This window comes from Protopterus annectens, chromosome 1.part2 (genome assembly GCF_019279795.1).
Source record: "Protopterus annectens isolate FY-2018-M chromosome 1.part2, PAN1.0, whole genome shotgun sequence".
Lineage (NCBI taxonomy): Eukaryota > Metazoa > Chordata > Ceratodontiformes > Protopteridae > Protopterus > Protopterus annectens.
The window spans coordinates 37,325,783-37,341,727 of record NC_056727.1 but is presented as its reverse complement, the minus strand read 5'-3'; positions in this window follow the sequence as shown (position 1 = coordinate 37,341,727).

Genomic DNA, 15,945 nt, shown 5'->3' with positions numbered 1-15,945 from the left:
CATACCGGATAACTGGATTAATTTTTCTAGTATTAATATTGCAGAACTGCATAAGCAGGGTGCTACACTGCCAAGTGTGCCATCATTCAGATAAAACATTCAACTTATGCCTCATCTACTTGAATTGCTGGTAGCTCAGCTGAATTTAAGAGTCCACATCACTTATCAAAAAGAGTAAGGGTTTTAATTAATGCAATAAATCTCAATAATTACATAGCACTGGCCTGTTTCAAAGACATACAGTGCTAATGAACAAAAAACTAAGTTTCTAAACAAATATGTTCCATATACCATATTTTGTTATATAACACCTTAGCACATTTGGCATGCCAAATTCTCCAAAATGTATACTTTCATGCAAGTGCTTCAGATAAAGTAAACTACTTAACTGTCCCAGTGCTGTAACAAACACAGTTTCCATTAAAATCATTAACAGAAACATGCAACCAATGCTCATATTTTCTAAAAATATCCCAAAATTATTTAACTCTATTACATTATGAAAAAAAAAACACGATTCAATTGTTCTAATAAACACCAAAACAATAACCTTCTTCAATACTAAGAATGATGTTTTAGCAGTTAATTTATATGTTATGAACACCAAAAAAAATGCTTGCGTTCATTTATATTTTTAACATAGACTCAGTCTTGTAAATAAACATCTTTAAAGACTGATTATTTAATGGCTCCCAACCAGGTTCATAAAAATGTCTTAATTGTTACACCAGTCCAATCAAGGTGGTCTAAAGTAAATATTGTTATTGATAATTTCAGCTGTTAGATAAAAAAATAAACTTCTCATTTCTACTTCTGTAGACCAGCAATAGTTTATTTAATTATTTTGTTTCCATTGTTCTAACAATTGCCCTTATAAATAATCAAATAAGACTTAAAATGAAAATGTGTAATGTATAACCTTCAATAATGTCCACAGAAATATCAAGCAATAACTTGTAAATGGATATGTCATATCTAATCCACTATCCAGGTTAGGCCTACCTAGAATCTATCTTGTCATGGAATCTATTTACCCATATACTTGAAAAAAGTATATCTAGAGGTTTAGTTTCCATTTTATAGAAGTAACCAATCCTGTACTTTATAAACTACTAGAAATATAAATGTTTTCAGTAATTCTACTTGTTTATAACTGATAGAAAACATTTTCATTTTTTGAAATTTTCTCCATATAATCTGTGAAGTGTCTTCCAACTGCTCATAAACAATAGCCTAAGAATCTAATTGTATCCCTAATACAGAAAATATTTCTTTGGGGAAAGACATCCTGGCTATCTGTCTAAGTCATGTCCAATAATATATTTAACATTAAGGTGTAGGTGTAAGAGTAGCAATGCTTGTTTCAGTATACCTGATAAAGATCAAAAACATTCACTTATACCAAGGTGTAATAGTAATATATCATCTGCATCATATATAGGTAATGGCAGAAATTGTGAGCACATTGTAGATATCTGCATGCTAACATGATAAACCACTGTAATCAAATATATGCTGAATAGAAGCATACTTAATGTGCACCATTGTTGACTACCTCTCTGTAGATTGATTAAGCTACCTAAAAGATAATTAATGCAAGGTTTTGCATAAGAATTTTCAATAAAATCTTTAACCTAACTTACCAGAGTTATGATAAAACCTAAATGTGATATAATATACATGAATTGTACATCACAGGACTTTATGTCTAATTTACAAAGTAACCCATGTTCTTCCTTATTATATAATTTTCTCAAGTACTGTTTTACAGCCCTCAGTATTTCTGATACAGTCCAATTACCAGTTAGTCCGTGCATTTGTGCTGGTAACTACCACTCAACTCCTCAACCCCAACCCCTCTACTATCCATTCCCTTACCAAACCACCTAACTCACTCTTATTAGCTCACCTCAACATACGCAGCATTAATAACAAAGTTGCACAACTCCATGCTCTCTTGGAAGTCTACTCCTTTGACATTCTTTGTTTAACAGAAACTTGGTTAAAACCTGTAACTAAGGACAATGAAGTCATCCCACCCGGTTATAATATTTTGTGACTTGACCGTGCAACCAAAAAGGGTGGTGATGTAGATATCCTATTTAAATCTGGGTTACAGATTACTACCTACGGCTATAAACCACCTCAAGACTCTAACGCTGAAATTCTTATTACCAAGCTTCAACTTAACACATTCAAATCCATCTATATTATCTGTATCTATCTTCCTCCTGGTAATAACATTGCCACCATAGAAAATATCCTTTGTTGGTCATCCCAAAATTTACTCCAAGAAACCATAATCCTAGGTGATTTTAATATTGATTGGAAGTGTTGTAGCAGTAGCAACCCTACCAGCCATATTAACCTTTTTGTTTTTTCTCAAACCATTACCTCCCCTACCAGGATAAACAAGCCTAATAAGAAAGAAAGTTCCTTAGAATGGATTCTCATAAATAATCATCCATAGACATATGAAGTTGGAACCCTCCCTGATGATGTCAGTGACCATTCACTAACCTACATCATCAGGCATAAATCCAATATACCTAATCCAACCATATCTAGGACAATTAGAACCAAGAAAAACTTCAACCCCGATCTCTTCCAGAGAGAACTAAGAGCATGTAACTGGTCTCCCTTAAAATACCTCACACTGGAGGAAGCTGTTAATTACTTTAATTCTAACTTCCTATCCATACTAGACCACCATGCACCAACCCGCGCTATTAGAATGAGAACTAAATCTGCCCCATGGCTTTCAAAAGAAACCAGGCAAAAAATCCATCTCAGAAATAAATACTGGAATAAATCTCGTTTAACTAAAAACCCAATAGACCAACAAAACTTCAGACAGCTAAGAAATGAAACTAAAAAAGCTATACTGTCTAACAAAAGAAACTACTACCTACAATTCCAGCAGACTCACCATAATAAACCACAACAGTTCTGGGTGAGTATTAATCAATTATTACACCCAGGTCAATCCATCACACCAAACCCACAAGGCACAGACCAGGAGAAACCCAAGCAGACTGCTAATGCCTTTAATACCTTTTTCACTGAGGCCATTCAAACTCTTGCCAGTCACTTATCTACTCAGAACTTAACTATATCCAACTCTAACTCTAACCCATCCCCTCCATTTCTCTTCCAACCTGTCCCAACAACATATATTGTTACCCTTATCCAAAAACTGAAACCGTGCACTCCTTCAGTAGACCAAATACCTGCTGAATATCTACAAAAGGCAGCCACATCCATCGCCTATCCCATTTCCATTCTCATCAATAGAACCATCAGTGAAGGGCACATCCCTAAAATCTAGAAAGTATCCCATATTATCACCCTTCACAAGGGTGGGAACTCTACTGAACTCTCCAATTACCATCTCATAGCCCTACTTTCTCCCTTAGCAAAGATCATGGAAAAATGCATCCACAGACAATTGCTAGAGCACCTAATCCAAAATAACTTACTTTTAAACTCTCAACATGGTTTCAGACCTTCGCAGAGCACTACTACTGCCCTCCTTTCCTTTACTGACTGTATTAACAAAAACCGTAACCTCAATATGCTTTCCTCTGCACTGTTTATAGATCTGTCTAAGGCATTTAATATGATAAATCACCAGATACTTATAAATATCCTCAAATCCCTGTTACTAGATGCACTAGCTATAAAATGGCTCCAGTCCTACTTAGATAACAGACAACAGGCTGTACTTTGGCATAACATTCTATCTACCCATCTGCCCGTTAACATTGGTGTTCCTCAAGGGTCCATATTAGGATCTCTCCTGTTTTCTATATTTATTAACGACCTTCACCAAGCAATCCCCCAAGCTACATACATACAATATGCAGATGATTCCACACATATCTGAACTTCACTCCCTTACCCAAAATGTGTTTAACACAGTTGAACAATGGTTTACACAGTGCTGTCTCCTTCTGAACCCCCAAAAAACTAAACTTCTCCTTTTTACTCCTACTTGTAAGTCCCCCCAATAGTCTTCACAGTAACATCCAATAATGGTACTCTCATATCCCTAGATCCAACTACCAAACTACTAGGTATCACAAAAGATAACAACCTTAACTTCGACACCCATATTAACAATACTCTAAAATCTGTTAATAGAAAACTAGGCTCTCTCTACAGGATCAAACCCTTCCTCTCTCCTGCAGCTAGAATAACTATTGCTCACACCCGTCTAATTTCTACTCTCCTCTATGCCTCAGCCATATATACCAATCTCTCTAAAAATAACCTTAATAAAATGGAAAACTCCTACAATAACATAGCCAGATTTGCTACAGGTAACCCGTTCAGAACCCACCACTGTTTTAATCTAAAGCAGCTAGGATGGCTTGAATTACAAAATCAGCTTAAATTCCCCCAACTGACCATTGCCCATAAAACCCTTTGCTAACCTACCAATACCCCTATATTATCTACCCTCATTACCCCCACAACAATATAAATACCTTACGATCATCACATAAACCTCTTGTAAATATTTGTAAATCAAACAACAGGGCTGGGGATTCTCTCTTCTCTAATACTGTTGGAAAATCCTGGAACCTTCTTCCTAACGAACTTTCCTCTCTTCCCTCTATATCACTCTTTAAAACCAAATTGAAACTTTTCCTCAGAACACACTGGTTGTGCCCCTGTACTAAACCTGACTGATCAACTAGCTCTTCTTACTTGGTTCAACCTACCCTCCTCTTCTCAGTAATCAAGTTCCTTTTCTTAATAACGACTTACCTTGTCCTTCTATACTATTACTTACATCTTCAGGATCTCATTAAGGAGAATACATTTGCTAATATATTGTATAATTTCAGCTCCTACTTTTTCTTTATGGCTACTTGTATACTAATATTGTATAATTCTGCTGCCATCTTTTTCTTTATGATGTATTGCAACAACATGTTGTATTGTACTAATTGTATCTGCATATTTTGCACTATGTTATGAACGAATGACCTCTTTAATTATTCTCTGTACTGCACCTGCAATGTTCATTGTATACATTGATTTTTGTATATGTGATTTTGTTTGTTTCCTCAGAGCTTATCTCCCCGGGCCTCTACTGAAAATGGACATATATCCAGTTAGACTAGCCCGGTCAACAAATGTAAAATAAAATATATAAATAAATAAATACATACATAAATAAAATGGTAAGTGGGCTGTTTCTTTCTTTGTGGAAACATATATACAAATAAGTAATTGTCACAATTAAGCAGAGAAATAGGTCTCCAGTTGTCGAGAATCTCTCTGTCTTTTTCTCCCATTACTGAAGTTCTTTTAAGAATTTATAATGAAAATAAAAGTGTCACATCATTTCTCAGAGAATACTTAGTTCTAACTTTCCTCTTGCCCATTTCAAGTCCATGGATGAAAGCGATTGTGCATTCCTGAATTATTCAAAACCTAATGAACAAGTTTTAAATCTAAGGAGTTATCACCTGTAACAGCTGCATATTTCTTCATGTCTGTACAACAACCTCTTCTTCAGTAATAACCCAGGACATAACATTATTATTTATCCTAACTAAAAGGGAATAACACTTGACACAACATTATTAGTATATCAAACAACACATTTACTTTTCACATAAACTTGATTATTAACATGTTTAAATGTCTGTTTTACAAATTTTGTATTTTTCTTCTGTTATTTAGATGAAGATCATAAAGCTTGTTCTGCAACTAATGAGTAGAGCTTGAACACATTTCAAACTCAGCTAATATGTACTGGAGAACAGATTCAGTTTCGAAGTTAAAGTTATAAACAGATTCTCCAGTAAAACTTACCAAAGCTCTCACCTTTGATATGTTAATTCCCTGCAAAGCAGTAACTTCTGTCTAAAAACAATACATATCCATTGAGGCCGCTTTGCAACAAAACAAAAAATAAGTAAGAATCTGTTGTCGTAAACTTTCAGTCACTTTCTCAGACTCCATTACAGCATGTCTGCTCTGTAAAGCTTCAGCAAAGGATCTACTGTCTGTGGCTGTGTTAATATTTCTACAGATTATTATTGTTATTATTATTATTATCTGTACTATTCTCATATTATCAAGCAGAGAAGTAAAACATATATCACAGTTAGAATTTTGAACAGGATCATTTTTTTCAGCAATCTCTTAACATAGTTTCTTACTATTCTCAGTATTTGCAGTCCAAAAAACATTTTCAGAGCTGATGACTACTTAATCTGCTTGATTGCAGCACTGTTACTAAAAAATCCACCTCTTATGCCACATCTCTCTTTCCTTCAGCCCCATGACTCCTCATGGCCCCACCTATAGCTCACAGGAAGTTCCCCAGTGCCCTGGTCAGTATAAGTAAGACCTTGGGTTTCCCCTGAAAAGAACCAATTGGGCTAAGTAAGTAGGACTAACCCTGTCTGCAAAGTGTAAATAAAACAATAATAATAATAGTCTAAAGAGTAACTGCAACTGCAATATGCATTATTTACCAAATGCAAAGCAAATATCATGTAGAAAATGAGGTGACTGTGCGATAATTACACCTGTGTGTTATCTAAGTGAGAATGATAGGATAATTGAGTGAAATGAAGGATGCTATGCAGAGGTTGTGAATAGCTGGCCAAAGTTATATTAATCAAAGGATTGTATTACTGAGAAATGAGGATTGGTGCCGTAGAACTTGACATATGAGGGAGGAAGGAGTGTTACTAGTAAGATAAAGATTGTAATGTAGCTAAGGTTAGGTAACATAGCTGGATGAGAGACAATTACATCTGGCTAATGAAAGGAGGGCCTTTAGTTGAGTCAAACATTTTGGGTAAGATGGGGTACCTTTTATTTGCTGGAAAATGCTTTCCCTCAGCTTTGGGCCTACTATGTAGAAGTAATGATCTGCATGAATAAAGCGTCATAAAAACAGTGTAATCATGCTACTCACTAATGTCTGCTTAGGTTCTTGAGACTATAAAAACTGTTTTAAAATCATTGCCAATGCATTTTCATGCCAATTACCACCCAAAAATGATTACTAAAGAATTATTGCATGATCACAAATCTTTCTTGGAGAACATGGAAAAAAAAAAACTAAAGGAAAAGTCTGTTTAGAACTAAACTGGCAATAAAAAAATGAAAGAGTCAGTGACAAAGTTATTCACAGCTTCACTAGTGAGCGTCATCCAAAACAGAAACTCAGAGTACAACCATTGTTAATTGAAATAAATGATGATGCTCCATACAGAAGAATTAAGTCAGTCAAGACAGTGAGCATGATTACAAATGGACACTGTGAGGTGTACATGAGGCGAACACTTCACTGGAATGGCATACACCTTGTGCAGACCATTTCTAATTAGACACAGGCCTAACACAGTTCTGTAACATAAACACATGCAGCACCACAGTGTGTTGTCTCTGTGGCCATGCAAAATGCTAATGAGGCATTCTGGAGGAGAGACATATGCTAATTATACATGTGGTTCTCCCCAGTTTACTATCAATATGTCGAACGACAAAATAATTTGTGTCCCACATATTGAAAGTAAACCTTGAAATTAAAAAAAAAAAAATGAGTCACAATGTTGAATCCGCTGATTGAATTCAGCAGATTCGACATTGTTTTCGAACACATCACGTGATGTCTGTATAGGAGCTCATGTACAGTGAACTCCTATAATGAACATCCCGTTTTTGCAGGGCACACCCCATGCTAACTATATATTTCAACTCTGAGATGCACTATAGTGAGGAAAGGGATGAATTTCCCTAATCGCACTGTACCGCAATCTCTGTACAATTTTTCGAATGTATATTAGTGAATGCACACTGCATTCGCTAATATAAACTTTCCAACATTGAGATGTTTACCCATATGAAAAGTCGAACATCTGTACTTAGATGTTTTCATATGGGTACATCTCAACTCAAAATTTTAATAGTAAACCGTTCTCCCCCAATCTGTCTGTGATAAGGCATTTACCAAGCTGTGTGAGCCAGAGAATTACCTGGTGGTATAAACCTATCTGCATAAATTAATAAAGCTGCTAAAAGTCAATTATGTTAATGGTCATGGCCAAATGCTCGGGTTCATCCATCTCAGTAAAGGTAAGTGCTAGGGAATTTAGTGGGCATGGAGTATGGGGGGGGGGAGAGCATGCATGTGTCTGTCAGGCTGCATGTGTAGGCTTGTGTCTGCCTAGTTGGTCATGGAGGGTAGTTAGGGGGATAGGGTAGTTCTGTGTCCATGTCTGTGCATGTGTGAATGAGTCAGTGTGTATATGAGTGTGGCTGGATTGGTTGCTGTGTGTGTGTGTGTGTGTGTGTGTGTCTGTGTGTGTGTGTGTGTGTGTGTGTGTGTGTGTGTGTGTGTGTGTGTGTATTTATGCATGAATATGGGGAAAGTCTGTGTGTGTGCCTGTATGTGGGTTGGGGGCCTGCCATACCTTCACACTCTCATAGACTAAGAAGTAAACCATGTAATATTAGGGAAGGACCACTAGACACCAGAGATAACTCTGAAGATGATGGTCGGGAAAGTATTAAACCCCAGGAAGAACTCTCATGCCTTAACAGCACTTACAAAGATGTCTGTTTGGAGGAACAATAGCCACCAGGATAAAACTTTAACAATGTTCTCCAATAGACAGGGATAACCCTAGACACTAGGGATAACTTTTTACTATCATGCCTTAATGGAATTAAAAAAGGAACTTGTGGGGAAACATTAACCACCAGTGATAATTGTCATATCATGTCTTAGAGACACTTAATAAAAATAATAAGAAAGGCAATACGGTTCATGGACAAACATAAGACACCAAGGCTATATAATCAAACTCTTTATATTCCAAGTGAGAAAATTAGTGCCCTGTGTCACCAATAGACAGTAAAATGGGAAGAACAGTTTTGATCTCTTTACCCTTTAAGACAACATGAGCATTAACCCACTATGCTAATTAACCTGTTAGAGTAGATTTTTTTTTCATAATAAGAAGTATGAAAAAATAATGTTTGGCATGCTCCATTGCTTGAAGCAGTTCATGAGCCAAGAAGGACAGTTAGGTGAGAGTTCAGTAAGAAAACAGGAAATATACTAGACAACACTAGAGATATTTTTTAAACTAGAGTCAGGGCTCAGATAAAAACTTATGAGAGTGACAGCGCTAGTGCAAACTCTGATATCTGGCATTATTATGTGTAATTATAGGAATACATGATTGATGATGGGAGGAGCAAAACAGTGAGAAGAAATGCAGAGGATGATATGTCGTATCTTGGAGAGGTAAGAGGTAAGTGATGTGTATGAATGCCTGTGCCACTGCTATGTGTGGGCCTGCAATTTGCAAGAGGTTCTCCCATTCGATTCTCGGCTGGAGGACCTTCTTTGTGGAGTCTGCATGTCCTCCCCATGGTCAAGTGAACTTTAAAGACATGCAGTTAGGTGCATGCATGAATGGGTGTCCCTTCTTTGAAGGTTGGGCGTTGGGCTGGCAACTAAACACCATAAATTCCACTGCCAATCATTAGTGAACCAGAGTTCTACTGTGGCGACCCCTAACTAGGAAAAGCCGAAAGACTTTAGGGAAGTACTGATAAGTTCATAGGTAAATAGTAGGCCAGCTGCTCTTGGGGGTGGTTTTATGCCTAGCCAGTTTCCCTTGGTGAGAATCAAGCAATGTGCTTCTTATCTGGGAGGTAAACACCTTAACCATTATGCCAACTTCCAACCCCTGATTTGCACTTGTAGTAGTTAGCAATTAAAAGTCATGCAGATTAACTGATAATGAGGGCTTTCCCTATTTTGGCTAATGTGGCTCTGAATTGTATATGATGCACTGTAAAACAGGCCCTTTTTACACTAGCCTTTACCACAAGTGCTGGGATTCTTTTTGAATCTCAGGAATAATTAATACATTCAAATAAACACAGTGCAGCCAAAAAGAAAAGACTCCAAAACCTTTATAGCATGTAATCTTCAGAAGGTAGTTTCATATTCCATTGTTCTTCATAACATTAAAGAATCTTGCCTAATGAATAAGAAAACCAAACAACAATGTTCCGTGCTGAAGCCAAAGTCTACCAGTCCAAATAAAACAGAATATGCAAGAAAAAAAGACTGGCTAGACACCGCTATGTAAAACTGTTTTAATACAAAAAGTTCCAACAATGTAAGCGCTTTCGGGTTCACCAACCCTTCATCAGACAATGAAACACACAAAGAGTTTTCTATTTAAAACCAATATCAACCAATCAGCTGTTAATACATAACCCGCCTTTTTTGTAATACAGGTTTTAAAGGTATCATCTCATTTAAACCTGGATACCTATGTGAGGTGAGTGTGATTATCCATTTGGATTCTAGGGTCTCTATGAGTAGCTTAATGTCCCCCCCTCTAACTCCCAACCTTACATTAGTAATTGCCTTCAACAAAAAAGTATGTGAGGGATTACTCTCCACATGCCTATGCAGAGCATTCTGTTCAACCTTATTTCTAATACAAGAAAGATGTTGTAGTATCCTAACCTTTAACATGTTGGTAGTCATGCCTACATAGTAGGCCAAACATTGCTGACACTCCGCTAAATAAACTACATGTGTTGTTCTACAGGTTGCCCTAGCTTTAAAATGAAAAGTCCGTCCATCTATCGGATGCACAAAGGCAGGGTCCCTGTTTATATTAATGCAAGCCATACAATTGCCACATGGCAATGTTCCTGCTTTAGTTATTAGAGGTTTGTTACCAGAAACACCCTTCTCTTTACGTAACAAATCCTTCAAATTAGTGTTGCGTCTGTATCCAAAACAAGGTTTTGGTCCTACTATTTCACATAACCTGACATCACTCCTTAAGATGTTCCAATTTCTATGAATTATGGCCTGGATATCAGTGATGTTACTGCTATATGTAAAGAACATTTTGGCTCTGTTAGATTTTCTATGCATGCGCATAGGGCATATCTCATCCTGATCCTTCCTCAGCCAAGGTTTATATTTCTTAGTTCTTTCCAAACTACTATGATCTATCTTAGTCTGCACCATATAGTCATTATACCCCCTGTTGTTGAAGCATACCTTCAAATTGTTCACTTCAGTGCCATATTTGTCATCATCTAAGCACAATCTTGATGTCCTACATAACTGACCCTGGACTATATTGGAAAACATGTACCGAGGGTGCATACTATCAAACGACAATAAATGGTTAGTCCAACAATCTTTTCTGTATAAGCTGGAGGAAAAACTACCTGAATCATGTCTAATCCTGGTATCTAGAAAGTCTATCTGTTCTGTGGAATATGTCATTGTGAATCTGAAAAATGAATAAGCTTGCATAGGAAAACATACAAGAGAACTAGAAACAATACCTAATGAACCCTACTAGTGATTTAAAATTACTAGTCTTTTGAAAACACATTTTAAATTAATGTTTAAAAGCTTTTTTTTTTGGAATGCAATTGATATTGATAACTTCACTCAACTGTGAAAAAATAGTTGGTATTTAAAATGATCTGACAATTGCACTCTTTGTATTGTAAGACCTTAACCAAATCACATTTTGAATTTTATATAACATTCAAAAGTGATAAGTGACATTTAGATTTGATGCAAGCAACAGAGTGCTTATCTATTTTTATATTACATAAATTATCTGTCTAAATATGTCATTATCTTTTAGGAATAAAAGAGTAAGCATGAAATATAAGTGGCTACATGTGCAACCTTTAGTGCATAACAGTTTGCAAAAAAATGATGAAAACAACTTAATGTGAGTCTGAATGAAATAAAAAACAGTTATCAACAACATATCTATAAACTGCAGAAATCTTAAATATAAACCATTTGATATGGTTATTATGAACAACAGATGGCTTATTCAAAATAACTTTTATATTTTTCTCCACTGTATGAATAAAAGACAATTTGCCATTATTATACTGTATGAAGTGATGTATTGACTTTCACTAAGATTGTACAGTTGTCACAAATTGCATAATGTAGTATCTGCATATGTTAACTTTATTTTGATTATGATTGTTAATCACATCAATCAAAATATCTCAAGTCTGTTTGCTGCCCCCTCCCTAGACTTACTATTTACGAATCTTATTGATTTTCAAATATGGCATGGCTTCCCAGCAAACCTTGCACCCCTGGTTGCTGCTTATGCCTCTAAATTGTACTTCTTCTTTTATAGATGTATTCAGGCAATCTGTACCACTCTGATGTAAATATAATGACACATTTAAGAATAAGCCTAAAACTAAGAAAATGTTATCTGTCTGTATGTCTATCTATCTATCTATCTATCTATCTATCTATCTATCTATCTATCTATTTATTTACATCTTTTGACTGGAATACTCCAACTGAGAAAAAGCCATGGGAGGAAAAGCTTCATCTAAGTATATACATTACACATAGTAAACATTGGTACATTAGGGAATAAGTTATCAAGTAAGAAATATAGGTAATGGTGTAGGTATATACTCCATGATATTAGTTGTCAATATGATACAATGAAACCTTGTACATTGGGTGACTTGAAAGACTGGTATAGTTTAACATAATTTTTTGGATAAAGATATTTATTCAGTTTTAAAAGTTTTGCCATGTATAAAGCCATATGATTATGATTATTGTGACTTAGGAGTGAGTGACAGTAAGGAGTGCAAGAAAAGATGAAAAGAGGGGATATGTTGGGGAGAGATATGAGGTAATGATCAAATAATTAGGCAATGGTTACAGGAACTAAAGAGACAATAGTAGATGAAGAGAAGAGGATTAAGCAAAGTTAGAAAAACTAAAGAAAGAGAAGTCAGATAGCAAGAAAGAGATATAAAAGTATCTATCGGTAGAGTAACAAGATTAAACAGCATGTTAAAATCCTTAATACTCTTTGCAGAAAAATTTAAGAGCATGTGGTCCATGCTTAAGAAAGAGTGTAATTCCATGGTGTAACAACCAAAAAATACTCACACCATAAAAGCAATAATGCTAAAAGAAGAGCTGTCAAGCCACCATGGACTTAGAATTTATTAAATATTAAACACATAAGCACTTTTGTCCATTTACTACAGGACTTCATCAGATAAAAAGCAACACAAATACCAATTATTTATACCTCATTCAATTCTTCCCTTATTTAATCAACTAATCCAAAACTTCTCTCAATAATTGATTAATTGAATTTAATCTGATTTCTTATACATAAAAGTTACTCAATAATATATAATCCCAATTATATAACACAATTGTAAAAAATTCAGTGAGCATTGTATAAAATTTCATAATTGTTCTTATTTTAAAAGCAATACACTATTGATCAACATTTTGTCTAATTCTAGGATACTGAGTGGCATATTATTTTGTGCCAGAGTAATTCCTTCTTTTCTAAGTGTGATTCCCAGTTCCCACCTCTAATATTCTGAGGAACCTTTTCTAACATAAAAAACAGAATCTTCTTAAATTCCCCACATTCTAAGCTATGTTTATACAAGGTATTTCTTATATCTTTATTCATAGAATGCATTACAAGTCATACATTGTGCTAAATAAATCACCCCAACTGTATTACAACTAAAATACACATTCCCACTCAAAACCATGGGATATGATGCTACAGTAATGTTGGAACCCTCATAGATGAACTTACACTGTGCATACTCACTGCATTTTGACATATTTACTTCCTTATAGTTTTGTTTTTTATTTCCTTCAACAATATTTTTCAAATTTCTCCCCCTTTTATATACTTATTTTTTTCCCAATTCCATATTTTTCAATAACATCAAAACTACTAAAACACTTGTCTAATTTTTATTAATAATATTTTGTATTTATCTGCTACAATTCCTGCAATGCAATAACATGGTCAAATTAAAATCTGAACTGTTTTCCTTTTCCTTATAAATCATAGCACCTTCACTCCCTCAAAATTGGTTTAAATCGATCCTGCCTTCCGCTGTTGTTTCCTTACAATAAATGTTTGATGAAAAACTCCCCTTAGTTAAGGCTTTGCTTAAGTTAAAATCTAAATAATTAAACTTATCCTGTTTAAAATTAATTGTAACTTTTAAAAAATCAACCGTGTTGTTTATAAAAGTATAAAATTAATTCAGTCTATCTTATGAGTCTTTCCAAATAAATAATTAATAAATCATCCAAAAACAGGATATAATATTTACATAATATTCAATATTAAACACAAAATTACTTTCTCAAAACCACAAAACTATATTTGCAAAGATAGGTGCTGCTGCTGTACCCATTGTAACACCTCTAGGTTGCTTATGCTAATTTCTTCTCAAAATATACAAAATTGTTAGTTAAAAAATTTCCATCAAGTTTAACAAAAATCCTTTGTTTACTTGGTCCATTTTAGTTCCGTTGTATAATGCTTCTCTGAACCTCTCTAAACCTAATTCATGTGGCATGACCAAAAAATAAATCTTTAATATTAATGGCCACTAGAATTACGTCTTTTTCAAACCTTACCTTAGTAAGCTCATTTAAACAATACCATGAATGTCTTAATACATGCTTCTTATCTTTAAAAAGGCATTTCAAGCTCCTATCAATGAACTTCACCAAGGGTTCAGATTTGGATCCTCCAGAGGTCACAGTTGGCCTTAATGGGGGTCTACTATACTTTTATGCACTTCAGAGGTGCCAAATATATTAAGGGAATACAAGTTTTCTTAACTTTCAAATAATTTATTTCTTGACTTGAAATTTCATTGTTAATCAGTCCATCATATAAAAACCTATAAATTTTGTTATAAGGTATATTAATTTCAATACATGAACTTAATTTAAAAAAGTTTAATTATTTAAATAGTGATACATCCTAACAAAATAATCAATAAAATAAACCTTTACCTCATTTTATTATTCTAAGATGTTTATTATTTACAAATTGGTCTAGTTCTTTTCTTTGTTTAGTAGTTAAATTATAAAATTTCTCAAATTGGGTGTGCCCATCTTTAAGGCTTCTAATATCTTTTTCACACATTTTTTCAAATGCCATAACAAATAGAACCAGTGAGGGGTTGAATATACTAGTTCATGTCACATCAGAATTTCCCTCACTGGTTTCTTTATTAAAATATCATTTTAAATTGAATTTATTAATAAATAACTTTAATTCCAATAAAACATCCATTGTATTAAACTCAGTATTAGGAACAAATGTAAGTCCTTTTTTAAAAAAATATTAACATGTTCTTGAGCAATAATCATAGCACTATAATTATAAATTTTTAAACCAGCTTGTTCCAAAACTATATAATTTGTAATAACTAAATCTAATTCATTCTCTTGCTTTCCCATTCCATTCTATTTCCCTTTTGGGGGACAGGCAGGCAAAAAGTCGTCATGATATTTCTGAAAAGTTTTTTTTTTCTTTTCTATTAACATTTACTTCTGTGGCCATGGAGATCTCCTGAGTAAGGTTGTATATTCTTGAAATGTCACAGGGGGAGATACATCTACATTCAGGTCATACCTAAAAGAATTGTTATTATCATTACTATTACCTCTTTTTCTATCCCTTTCTCAGGAATAATTGTAACATACAAAAATTCATATCTATCATTGTTTCTATAGTAATCAGATGACTTTTTTATCTCTATTATTATCATTATTATCAAAACCATCATGTAATCTATGTTCTGTTCCACTGTTAATCTGATATTTTCCATTGTTTTTTGTAACTGGATAGTTTTTTTTTATTTTTATAAACTATCTTATCAGAAAGGATTGTTTTCTCCTTCCTTTTTACCAGATTATCACATAGCACATCAACTTTCTTAAAAACGTACTCATATTGGGGAGAATATATTTCAAATAACACATCACCTACAATTTATTTTTGAATTTTACTAATCTCACCCTTTAATTCATTCAATTTCCTGTTATTGTCATTAATTAAAAGACTGTGG